The sequence below is a fragment of the Dendrobium catenatum genome, unplaced genomic scaffold (assembly GCF_001605985.2).
Source record: "Dendrobium catenatum unplaced genomic scaffold, ASM160598v2 fragScaff_scaffold_113, whole genome shotgun sequence".
Classification (NCBI taxonomy): Eukaryota; Viridiplantae; Streptophyta; class Magnoliopsida; order Asparagales; family Orchidaceae; genus Dendrobium; species Dendrobium catenatum.
Genome location: NW_021318575.1, coordinates 1,071,497 through 1,085,272, shown reverse-complemented (window position 1 = coordinate 1,085,272; position 13,776 = coordinate 1,071,497). Strand labels below are relative to the sequence as shown.

The 13,776-nt window shown below is 33.5% G+C and overlaps 1 long non-coding RNA gene across 1 annotated transcript; it reads left to right on the top strand.

Moving 5' to 3' along the window:
• Window positions 1–2,051: 2,051 nt before the first annotated feature.
• LOC110104952 lies at window positions 2,052–10,022 on the top strand. The gene is made up of 3 exons (XR_002304094.2): window positions 2,052–2,246; window positions 5,778–5,887; window positions 9,709–10,022. It is a non-coding gene; the product is annotated as an uncharacterized LOC110104952 (long non-coding RNA).
• Window positions 10,023–13,776: the final 3,754 nt, after the last annotated feature.

Genomic DNA, 13,776 nt, shown 5'->3' with positions numbered 1-13,776 from the left:
ATATATATATATATGGTGTGCATTGATCTTATGAGATATGATGTGCTTTGTCTTTTTTATTGATTGTAGGTGACAAAAACAACATGCGTTAATGTAGATATGTGACAACGGTGAGAGGGTCATATTTGGATAATGGTGGTCGGGGGATCTTAATTGAGCAACTGTGGTGCAATGATGGCGGTTGGGTGTTGATCTGGAGATAATAGATGGGCGGTGTTTTGATGGTGGTGTTCATGTGGTGTTTTGATGACACTGGTTGAGCGGTAGCTTAACAATGGCAATTGGGTTGTTATTTGAAGTTGGCAATTTGGAAGTGGTATGAAAATACTCATTGAATAGTGATCAGATTGTAGTGAGCAGCAATGTCTGCCAGTGGCAATCAAACAATGCTTCGATAATGGCAGTTGGGTGGTGGTTTGACAATAGTGGTTAGGTCATATCCCACTATGACGGTCAGATGTGGTGATTAAGTTAAGCTTCAGGATATTTTGTGCCTCTTAGCTATTTTGAATCTTAAAATATTCACTCTTCAGGCTCCTCCTTCATGTATAAAATGGGAGCTTATTTATAGATTTTTGAGAATGACATTCCCCGTAAATATAGCAAAAATTCAAAATACGCTATCTAATTGTTCATATTGATTCCTCAATGATTGACCATTCATTTACCATTCAAATGTCTTAATGATATCATAATTAAGTGATGTTAAGATCATTGGATTCACCTGTTCAAGATACTCGGTTTCGACTATAAGCATGTGATAATTGAAAATTGTTTGATCATCAACTATTATCTTAAAGTTTCTAATTATACTTGAAGTTCTTGACCTAGGCTCATTCATACTTGGATTAGACCACTTTGGTATATTTGGATTTGTCTCCTCAAGATGTTCAGTCAGGCCATAAATTTTCTTAAATCAGAATTTGTATGATCCTGAATTTAATTTCACAAGTTTTCAATTAAAATATACATCAATATTCATGCACAATCAATATGATTTTTGATGATGTGTATCTATATATACTAAGGTGAAAATGATAGTCATTATAAATGCATTTTTTTTTTTCAAATGTTGCTAACTTTATGTTTAACTGAGTTCATTTGACACATTTTTCTAACTTAAATTTAAAAGCTTCAAATTTTAATAAACCTTAATCCCTTGCTTCATATTTCCATCATCCATATAAGTACCCAGGGGCTAGAGCTGAGATTGGTTATCATACCTCTTATAATATTGTATAATATCAAACCAAAAAAAATTTATGAAATAGTAATCAATATTTATAATGAAATTTTTTTGTCCAAAATACTAACAGATGGATGATTGATTTTATGTTGATGATGATTATTTTATGGATAATCCATTAATAATATTAGCCACAGAAAGTCCATCATCCATTTAGTATTTGGAAACAAACCAAGAATAAAACAAACAAGAAAAAGAAAGTGTAGCAAATAAGAAAGAACACTAAGATTTAACGGGGAAAAATCTGAGAAAAATTGTATAGATCTTCACTCTAACACTGTCCTCTTCACTTCACACTCATGTCTGCTTCCTCAAAATGCGAATATAAGAGTTTTCACAAGTTACACACCCCTTTAATTGAACACAACTCTTAAAAATGAAGAGAAAAACTACTCAAGTGATTCACAATGTTGTAATATTGTACCTGTAGCGCCTCAGTGCTGTTCTTTTTTCCATAAAGAAGATTCACAACGTATTAACTTGAATTTACTCGACCGAAGAAATTAACTTTTGAGTCAACAATATAACCCGATTAATCAACATTATCAGATTTCATTCAACACAAACATTTAATTCATGTTGAGATGAGTTGTGCTTACCTTATAATATACGAAATTATGAATCTCTTATCAACAAATTTTTTTGTAAAAATAAGATATATTCTTATAATATGTAAAAAAAAAATTATTAAATTATCCAATAAGTGAATATAGTTATATGCTTTTTAAATTTTGTCTCATTTTGAACTTTTTTTAATTTATTCTCATTTAAAACTCCAATTCTACCCTTTTGCAAAGACGATGGAACACTTCGGTCTTCGAGAGTTGGAGGACCAAAAGCTTTCCTGTCCACTAGAAGCGACAAGAGTCTCCAATTCAGTCATTTTGTCGAACACCTTATTCGCGGGAAACAATGACCCTTCTGGTTGCTCCCACCACCCTCAATGCGTGCAGCATCAACAATGTCGAAATCCCCGTCATCAACTCCTTTGGCTGTCCCGGTAAGCGATTAAGCGCACACCGTATTTGATTTGAATATTTCTTTTTAACATATTTAGCGGCAGTTCGGAATCATTTATTATCAAATAAGTTGGTTTATGTGGTGGTGGTGGTGGTGGCGGCGGCGATATTCGTCGGTGGGGCAGTAGCAGTGGTAAGTAAGGTAATAATGGCGGTGGTCGAGACACTGGTGGCAATGATGACAGTGCCAGTTATGATAATTATTTTTAAAAATATTCAAAACTCAAGTATTTTTAAAAATAAATTGATTTATTTTTAAAAATAAAAATGAAAACATTTAAAACATATTAAATAAATATATTTAAAAAAATAATCCCAAAAATGACCTTAACTTTCATTTTTCTAAGAATTACATGGTTAAGAGCTTTCACAACCTAATGAACATTATTTTTCTCTTTTTTACTAAACAAACTATTGTTTAGTTACGTTAGATTTGCAGATCATTATTATATTTCATGTGCAGATGTGATAAACATATTAATATTCAGCCAAACTTTTCAAACAATATGAGGCTGTAACTCAAATTTTCAGTAGCTTGATTGAGAAGCAACCACTGATATTTCTGGATTAGTATGTTTTTAAATTATAATATTTAGAACTAAGAGCATCTCCAACCAAATGACATTCGCCTATTTGCAACTCCGAGGAGAGTCCACCCAAATGGCAAAGGAGAACTCATTTTTTGTGTTTTATCACAATTATGTTCAGAATGTCATTTGCCCATTCGCAGTATTCAAAACAGAGATGAGAAAGAATATATACAGAATATTCTTTTTTTAGTTTTAGAAATAGAGTTCGGTTGGAGATGGATTATTGTTTGATATGAATGTTATTGTATTTTGAAGTGAAAAATAGGTTTTTTGGTTGGAGATGCCCTAAAGCCAATGATCTTTCATATTTTAACAAAAAGTATAATCAATCATATATTCTTGTTCAAAATAATAAATTTATATGAGAGAACAAGTTTCACTTGATGAGATGTATAAAATACTAGATTTATCATTCAAGAATATTTTTAAATGTCTTATCTTCAATAGAAATCACTCCAATTATTTCTTTAATATAATCATTTTCAATCTATTCTTTATAATTTTGTCCCAGATGACATTCTCAATTTTGTTGCATAATCATTTTCAATCTATCATTTAGAATTTTGCCCCCATATCACATTCTGAATTTTGTCGCATAATCATTTTCAGTCTATTCTTTATAATTTTGCCCCATATCACATTCTCAATTTTGTCGCACTCTAATTAGTTGATAGTGGCATCTTTGCCATCTTTGTTGGCTTTATTGTAGTTTTAAAAGTATAATTTTAATTCTTTATATTATTCTCTTATCACATATGGACATTTATTTTCATTTCTATTTATAATATATAAAAAATGCTTAATCTACTTCATCTAGATGTTACTTAGGTGTCTCATACTCTCATACAACTTGTATTATGCTTACTTATATCAATGCTCTCTCCAGTGAGTTCTCGTCACAACTTCCTCACATCTCCGATTGATTTTTGTCAATGCCATCTTCAACAAGCTGTTTTCATGAGAGTTTTGAGATTTTGTGGACCTTGAGTTCATGAGTCAAGCTTGAGCCTCCATTATTTTGGTGAGCAGTGTTAAATCTCAATATATGTACTCAACTTGAGGTCGAGCTAAAGCTAAAGCTTGATGTCACGCCCAATGGGGCTAGAGGTTTGGCTAAACCTCTTAGGCGTGACTTGATTTGTGGAGGCCAAATAGTACTCTAGAATCATTCTGAGATGGGGTCACACAACATTTGAAGGTTCTGGAAAACTCTGGAGGGTTCTATAAGATTCCATTTAGAAGACTCTAGAATATGCTAGAAAGTTTTGAAAGATTCTGGAAGGTTCTAGAATGTTCTAGAAAGACATAGAGTTTCCTAAAATATTCTAGAGTACTCTATAATGTAATAGAATAGTGCGGATGCTTAGAGAGTATTCTAAGAGCTCTAGAACTCTCTAGAATGTTATAGATTTATGTAAGAGTATAGGGAATAATGTGGAGTATTCTAGAGAACTCCATACTCATGTATTTTAGAGGGAGTTCTAGATTGTTATTAGGCATGAGAGGAGCGCTATATATAGGACCCTCCACCTTCATTTGTAACCATCTCTTCACACCCTCAAATTCTCCTCTCGTATAAATTTCCTTGTAATAATAAAGCTTTCTCATTCAATTTCTCTCTTTCTAGCCAAGCCTTGTAGGGTTTAAGGCTGCTCAGCACTAGGGAGGAGTGCTAAAGCCGCACGAGAGACTTAAGGAAGTTTTCTCCGTGACATTGAGCTTGCCTTTAGGTAGACGAGCCGAGCTAGAGTTGGTTATGGCTCGAGCTCTACTTTTACGGGCCTACATGCAATATATATGCACGCTTATTTGATCCAATCTTTGTCAATTTCATTCAATTTATGTTTGACTGAATTCACATTTGATACAAATCAGAAATGACTAGCTATTCAAAATTGATTAGAATTTGAACAACATTTAAATCAAATCAGCAGCCATGATGGTCATCTGGTTGCTATCCTTTTCCTCTAATGGTATAAAATAAAATAAAAAGGTTTGAACACTAAAATCACTGCTTAAAAATTCAAAATGAAGCCATATATTTCTTCAATTTCACTTCATTTCCTACATTCTCTTTGAATCTAAATGCAATTATGTTAAAATTTTCCTTAAAATGTTCAGCTCTCTGTAAGAACACTCATCATTCCAAAAAAAAACGGTTGTTGCGGCATTTAAATTCAGAGCAATTTTAATATAAAATAATGTGAAAATTCTTATAAGAAAAACCTCAATTGTTCCTCAAATTTGTAGTTCTGTCATACCTTCATTGTGCCTTAATAATAATTTGAAGCAGATTAAAAAACTTATTTTTGTACAAAATGAAACTTACTTTTCCATATTGTTGATGTGTTTTTTAAACATTTTTCTAATAGAAATTAATTTTTACCACAAAAGTTAATCAAAAGAAAATCAAACCAAACAAATTCTAAGACTTTCACTCATTCTAGTTGAAGTTTGAAAGCAAATATAACTAAAATGTTCCTAGTTCTAAATCTCCAGCACAAAGACACCACAAAACCTCACATTCTTTTCCATTTAACTCATATCCTTCACCACACCACACAACACAACATTAGAAGAGAACAAGCATCATATTTTATGCTCTAAAACACGCAAAGAAGGCGAATATAAAGAGAGAGATCTTCCTCATTCTCAATGAGACCAAAGAAAAGCACCCATGGCAAAGTTTCTTTTCTGCTCAAGATCTCCGGCGATCGGCAATCCATACTCGGTTAGAAGACAGTCGAGTTTCCACTCTTGCATCTTCTCATACTCAGCCTTTGAATATCTGGGATAATGCAGTGGCATCTGAAAGTTACTAGCAACACACTTCTCCTTCTCCTTAAGACTCTGCAGTTTTATAACTGATTCCATTCTTTTTTTCTACTCTACTAGCTTGAGATTTCTGTGTCTTTGATGAAGGCTTTATAGTGAAGAAGTTGGTAGAAAGATGATGAGATGAAGCTGAAAATTGGAAACGTGTTGGAAGCCAAAAGACTTGATGCAGGAGCAACATTAAGAGCAATTAAAAGGTAATTGTTTTGTCATAAATTTATTAGTGTTGTAAGTGGTTGGAGCTACTTTGGTTCCAGCTATAATGTCACTGGGGTTACTTTTTCTTAGGGTGCATTAACTGTCTTTTTTTTTTGGTCTATTTGAGAATAATGGATTGATTGGGGAATAATGCCGCATGATTTGATATGCAATGTGATTTTGTTATATGCTAAAAAGTTTAACAAATTAATCTGCTAAGTTGTTGAGCCTAATTTTTATCCTATAAAGAACTATATAGATTTAATTGTGGGTCGATGTTTATTGTAAGATGGTTGTGGCTGGGGGAGTTCCTCTCCGAAGGGATTTGGGGTCAGAGTTATTTTGTTATTTTTTTACTTTTTTAATTTTTTTTCTTTATAAATAGGGGGTGATCATCTTACGTGTGTTCAGAAATTTTGAAGCTATAATTCTTTATAATTAAAATTATAATATAGGCTTCGTTTGGGACGGCTTTCTTACTGCTTCTTAAAGCAGTTTTTTAGTAGAAAAAAAATTAATTTTTTAACTAGAAAGCTGCTTTAAAAAGAAATAAGAAAGCCGTTCCAAACGAATTAAGCCATAATCTACAGCGACGACGTAACTTAGCACTCAATTGGATGAATCACATAGAGTTGTTCGCCTGGTTTTTGAATCCCTTGACTTAATTCTTTCACCATTATTGAAAATATCATAATTAAGCATGAACTGATAACTAAGGCTTCGTTTGAAACAGCTTTTTTGCTGCTTTCTAAAACAGCTTTTTAGTACAAACATTTCATGAATTAGAAATTTTTGTACTAGAAAGCCGTTTTAGAAAGCAACAAAAAAGTTGTCCCAAACGAAACCTAAAGCTTGGTAAGAAGCTGAAAACCGACAAGCCTTTGTAAACTTGCAAGCTTTTCTCAGCTTAACTTGAAGATTTCTAAGGATTCAGAGTCATCTGCCATTACTAATGGCATTAGCTTGTTTTAGCAGCTACCAGAACTAAAACAATTAAATAGCAGAACCTTTTTTTTTTTTGTTTTTAAGGTCTAGAGAACAGTGTCATTGAGTTCTGTACATGGAGATTAAGAACACATAAGGAATATAAAGGAAGTGGATTAAATTATAAGTAATGTATTCTGATTTTGGAAAGATGAAAGTTATATTGAATAGGTTGGGTAGATAGTGATGCACAGGACTGGAGGTAGTTGAAAGAGCCTGTCTTAGGTTACAATGTGGTAGATAGAGAGTAACACCAACCTTTTCATGCTCTTCAAGTCTTCATGTTTGATTGCCTTACATTCCCCTGTGTATGGACCATCTCTCTCTCTCTCTCCCTTATGTCCTCAAGCTCACTGGCTGCAAATGGAAATAAGAGTGAGCTTCAAAAATATAGAGAGAGGTGCTTTACTTTTTTTGTTTTTTTGGAGAATTTTAAGGTTTGTAAAGGAAAACTCATACACCCTTCACAATAGAGGCACTTGAACACACAATCTCATGGATATACAGACAAAGCATATAAAATTTGCTCTTGTGGTGCAACATCCTGAAGGGCAAAGAACATAAAGAATGCATGACAATATAAGACAATTCATGCACCGCTAACAAACAATCAATTTGTTCGATGAAGAGCAAAGAACATACAGAATGCATGACAATATAAGACAATTCATTTCATTATATTCATACATGCATCAGTGCACACACACGAGTGTCAATATTGCACCTCTCTATGCCTTTTTTTTTTAAAAAAAAAAAAAACTTTAAATTGTAATATGCATGAAAAAATAATCAAATATTACTAATGACCTCATCTCATACGGGCTTCGACTTTCGCTCTACCAGGGTTTTCCCTAGCGCCTTCTCGGCGGCGCTAGCCGCTGCTCTCTTCACCGGTCAAAAGCTCATGAAAGTTTTTTATTTCCCTTTTCTCCTTTTGCGGTGCTTTCTGGCTTCTCGTTTCTTTTGATTCGTCAATGTCTGGCCTTCTCGGCCGGAATGATGGTGAATCGTGTTTTTTTGGATGGATCGATCAAATCTCATTCCTTCCTCGATGCTCTCTTTGGTAGTTCCCTTGATGCGAGGTTTCTTGAGCTAAAACCTACCTCTTTTCGTGTTCACAGTGGATTTCGGTTGAGGAAATACTTGTGCTTGCGTCTACTCTTCAATATACGTTAGTTGGTTTTTTTCCTTCTCGATGCTCCTCTCTTGAATCTATTCAAAGGTTTCTCTTCAATCTGAAGCTAAATGACATTTTCTCAGAAACTTTGTTGGATCCTTCGCATATTTTGATTAAGTTGGTTAATGTCCTGGACTATAGTAGAGTTTTTTGTCATAGATCTTACCTTGTTAACAACTAATATATGAAATTGACCAAATGGTCTCCTCTAATTGACATTGGTGTGGAGTCTCCGGTTATTCCTATTTGGATTTCCTTCCCAAACTCACGGCCACACCTATTCTCCTCCCTATCCTTCACGGTCTCAGTTCACTTTTTGGTCATCCGTTAAAAGTTGATAATGCAACATCTATTGGCTCCCGTCCCTCTATTGCACGTGTTTTGGTTGAGCTTGACATTACAAAAAAATATCTATATAAAGTCTAGTTCAGTCCTGAAAATTTTGGATACATTCAACATGTTGTGATGGAGGAATTTCATCCCTTATGTGCTATGTGTAAAAGTATTGGGCATGTACAGGGTGAATGCCGCCCACATCTATCCTCTATCCCATTGAATGTTGTTGTCAATGCTTCTAATCCTGTTAATATTAATTCTAATTCTGATAGGAATGTTGTTGCTATTTTGGATTCTTTGTATAATATAGCTATTCCTACCCTGATTGCTTCACCAGTTACTAATGGGGTGCTTAACGGTGATATTTCTCATGCCACTGTGAAGTGGGGGAGTTTGCTCCTACGTTGGTGGTCATGTGGTGGTCATGCTTTGGTGAACAGTGCTCCATTAACTTTTGAGCTTGGTTATGTTGGGGAGGAAGTTCCGGCTATGGCTGCCTCTTGTGATGTCAAAGATGGTGTTAATGAGGGTGCAAATAATTGTGTGGTTAATCTTATAGCTAGTCCTATTGCTTCACCTAGTTCTTTTGTTTGTGTTGGTGTTGATGTTCTTTTTGGGGGTTATGAAGTTTTGAGCCTTATGGATGGTGTGCTCTCCGATGTTCCTATTGCGAATGGAGATGCGGTGGAATCTTTTGCTTTGGTTGTTGCTTGTGTTGACTCTCCCATGGATTCATTGGAACCGATCTTATCGAATAGGCCTTTTATTGATGTTCTGATTACGCTTATTTCTGTTGTGGTTTTGAAAGCACAATTGGCGGTTAATACGAAGAGTATTTGTGTGGATCAAAATGATTGGCTTGAGGAGTCTTTTCCTCAACTTGTGGGGGTGATGGGGAGGATTTCCATGGGCTTGAAGATGCAGTTCATGCGATGTTCAATATGAATGTCAATCACATCATTGAAAAAGTTTTTGCCCAGGGGGTGGCAAATGTTGTAAAAAGAAGTCTAAAAGGAAGTAGTTCGTGTTCCTTTCTTTGTTGTTTGCTCTTTTATTGGTTTGTCCATTTTTTGTTTGGTTGGTGTATTTTTGGTTGTGGACTCTATTTGGTTTCCCTATTGGTCGTTGTTGTTCGGTTGGGGGGTTGTGTGTTGGGGGTTGGGAGGCAGGTTTGGGTTGGTGGTTGTTGTCATTTGGTGCTTGGTTTTGGGTTGGCTGGGGTGTTAGGTTGGGGGCCTTACTAGTGTGTCTTTTTCCTCTCGTGCTGTTTTTTGTTATCAATTCTCTTCCTGATGTTATGCTCCTTTTGTCTTGTTGTTGCAGGCTTCTCTGATGCTCGTCTTGTTGCTTCTCATGGGGCTGCTACTGACTGCTTGGATTGTCTAGCTTGCGTGGTTGATTTCGTTGGACCTCTCCTTGGCTCTATCTTATGTAAGTTGGCCTTTATTTCATGTTTCTATTAATGTTTTTTTTTTCATTTTATTTAGTTTTTTCTTCCTTTGCTTTTCTACTGTAATAGTTTGAATCAATGCTCGTAGGTTTTGTTTCAAATGATGTATTTTTAGAGGGTCATTGATTCACTAAGGACTTGTAATCTCTTATTTTATTTAACGTGTAGGGCCCTACTGTGAGTTTTATCCCGAAAAAAAAAACAAATATCACTGCATCTTCATTTATATAAAATATATTTTCTTGCAGCACCATGAAAATGAGATTATTTATATATTTTGGTAAGTTTATATAATAATTTTGCCATACATATCTTTATTAATCTTTTCTTTTTGCAACTAATATGATTGTTTTTTCATTAAAGATATTTATCCTATAATTAAAATATGGAGATTTATTTTATCTTACTTGAACCATTATTTACACATGAATCAAAAAGTAAGGTTAAAATCCCCTTTAAGGATTTTGCACCACAAGAGCAATTTAATTAAGTTGACTTATTAAAGCTCCCAAAAAAAAAAAAAGACCAAATAGAATGGAGGAGGCTAGAGTTCCAATATCAACTATGTGTAATCCTATAATTAGTTATTGAAATTAACATTGAATAATCACTATAAATTTAAGTGAAAGAAGATTGGTGGTTCCTATTAAAACTCTACACCCTAAAAAAAGTATAACTAGATTTCAAAATGTGACAAAAAAAAAAAAAAAAAAATTAAAAAATGTGAAAAAAAAAAAAAAAAAAAAAAGATTTCAAATGTGATGAAAACTAAGGGAGGAAATTGATTGTTTGCTATATTACTATGAGTCTAATTAAGGTGATCTTAGATGCACTCCATCAAAAAATAAATATGATTCATATCAAATAATCATATTTTATTATAGAGCATTAATCTTTTTTAGATTTATGTCACATCTCTAATCGGTTATCATAATCTTCAAAATTTGTTTATCATACTTCTTAATTAAAAATCAGGCTCATACATTTGTGCTGGATCACTCATCTCTTCACATGAACAATTACTTTACATCGGTATCATTTACGCCAATAAAAATTTATTTATTTATTTATCAGTGAGACTGACAATCCAAGCTAGATTTGTAATATCAAGATGGTATACGACGGCCGATGCCAAATAATGCATATCTATGATATATAATGGTCTTAATAAGACATGCATAAAAAATTAATGTTCCTTTTTTTATGCATTTATCAACTAATGGATGTAAAATTTAGTCATTATTAACTCTTTAGCTTCATAGTTGTCTATTCTTGATACAATTAATTTTGATGAATCCAATGTATGAAGTGCACATTTAATTTTATACCAATAATCCTATCATAAAATAATGATCTTTAGATTAAAATATATGTATATGAGTGGTTTGGCTCCACCTCATGAATAAGATATTTAAAATTTTTTAGTGAGCAATCCATAAATATCTACATAGATATTAATATTTTTGTGAAATGATCAAGATACATATTATTTATAGATTTTTCTAAGGTTAATTTATATTATTCAAATTATTTGTAATTTATTTACTCAAAAATAAAAAACACATGTCATCATGTTATACTGTTTGTGACAGCTTTCTTACTGCTTTTTAAAGCTGTTTTATAATATAAAAATTGTTTTGAAAAGTAATAAAAAAGCCATCTCAAATGAAATCTTACGTTGCTAGTACTACTGACACACGTCATCGGCTTATTTCTTTGAGCACAGTTCATCCATCTAAATTTTTTAAGGTTCAATTCATAGTCATTGAGAGGGACCAATTCAAATGATTTAGGTTTTATGAACTTCGTTCAATCCTTTAGTGCCATATAGAAGCCAATTAGGCTACTTCGTTGCCAGTTGTGAAGGTAGTGGCAAAGGAAGAAGCCGTTGCAGAGGAACTCCAATATTGCCACTTGTGGATCCGTTGCCGACCGTTGAAGCTTTTGAAATTTAAAATGTCCCAATCACAACAGTTAACAAGCTGGAAAATTTCGCCCAAAAAAAGAAGAAAATTTCATTCTCAGTAGTTTTAACCACATATGAATGAATTTTAATCAGTAATTAAGGACAAACAGATGCTTAATAGAGCTGCAAATTAAGAGCTCTAATACTATCTGCTTTGTAAATTAGACAAGAAAGTTTTTTAAGGAAATCATATTGATCTTTTTTTTTTCTTTGTTGAAAATGAGTTTGTGTGTTGCACATATGAAAATACGGAACTTTTGTATGGTCTTTCTTTAGAACTTTATGAGGGTAGATAGTGTATTAGATCATCTCCAACTGAGCTGTATATCACTGTATGTCGTCTGTCATTCACTGCATTCAAACTTTATATCTCATGCTAAAATTCGGTAGGTGAACAGTGCGACATCAATATTGACGACGAATTGTTTATCTACGCCAAAAAATTGGGCTGTCGAATTCGTTGAAGACGAACGCGAAAGAGGAGAGAGATTGTTACCTTTGTAGGAAGTGCGAAAGAAGAAAGAAATGCAGTTCGATTGGAGATGAGTTACGACATTATGAAGTTTTACTGTATTTTAGTATAGAAAATGAGTTTTTTCAGTGGGAGATGCCCTCACTGAGATCATAACAAATTTTAAGTGTCCAAAACATAAATATTGATGAAAAACAAACTTTTTTTAAGTGGTTAAAAGAAATAGCGAGTTTGTTTCAATTTATTCAAATTTGATCAATTTTAAAATAAAAAATTTAGGGTGACATAAAAATTATCGTACGATATATAAAAAACTATAACGATTTCACAAATTTTATAATCATATAAATAAACACTTATAATAGTTTGAATTGGTCATACTAGTCAGTCCAAGATAAACATACCTGTTATAGAGCCACTTTATTTCATGTTATTTACATATCTAATACCAAAAACATTAATATTATATATCTACCACCCTTATACAACTTTAATATCAAATATACTACTACTATAATTCATTTCTACCATTCATACCATCTTATAAACTTTAATATTTCATTCCATACATCTGAATTTGTTCTATAGGTCCTAGGCATGTAATATTAATGTTTTGAGTGTTAGATACGTAAATAACATAAAATAAAGTGATATGTATGTAAATCCCCCATTATTTTTATATGGCTCATTGTTATGCATGAAAAAAATTAATATGTAATAACAAATCTATCATATGGCAAAAATAAGTTATTATTATTTGCATCAAATATTTACCCCAAGGCCACATAATGAACTATGGATAGGGGTGTAAACGAGTCGAGTCTAGTCGAGTCTAGTCGAGTATTTGCCTTATCTATTGAAAGAGTAAGCCATGAATTGGCTTTCGGCAGAGAGCAGGGAAGAAGATAAGAAACTAGGTAACAGAGAAATAAAACTTTGCATTACTATGTCCGTTGGTTACAAGAGGTATTTATAGAAATTAAAGTAAAGAAAGTACAGGCTATAGCAGATATTACAATAAGAATTTAAACTAATGAATGCCACGTAGATGTGTAGCTGATAGCCCCCCTCAAACTCATGCTAGGGAAGTAGCGGTGAGTTTGTGAGAGAGAAGCTGAAATCTGTGGTTTGGCAAGGCTTTAGTGAAGAGATCGGCGAGTTGGTCTTCAGTGCAGATATGATGAACTGAAACTTTGTTTTTCTTGATACAATTCCGGATGAAGTGACAGTCGACTTCGATGTGTTTCGTTCGGGCGTGGAAGATGGGATTGTTAGCCAGTACGATTGCGGAGGTGTTGTCGCAGAAAGCTATGGTAGGTGCCGTTTGTGGTGTATGAAAATCTTCAAGCAGTTGGCGAAGCCATAAGATCTCGGTGGTTTCGGTGGCTAAGGCCCTGTATTCGGCTTCTGTAGATGATCTGGCCATCGTGTTTTGTTTCTTGGCTTGCCATGAGATGATGGAGGTACCTAAAAAGTTGCAATAGCCGGATATGGATTTTCTAT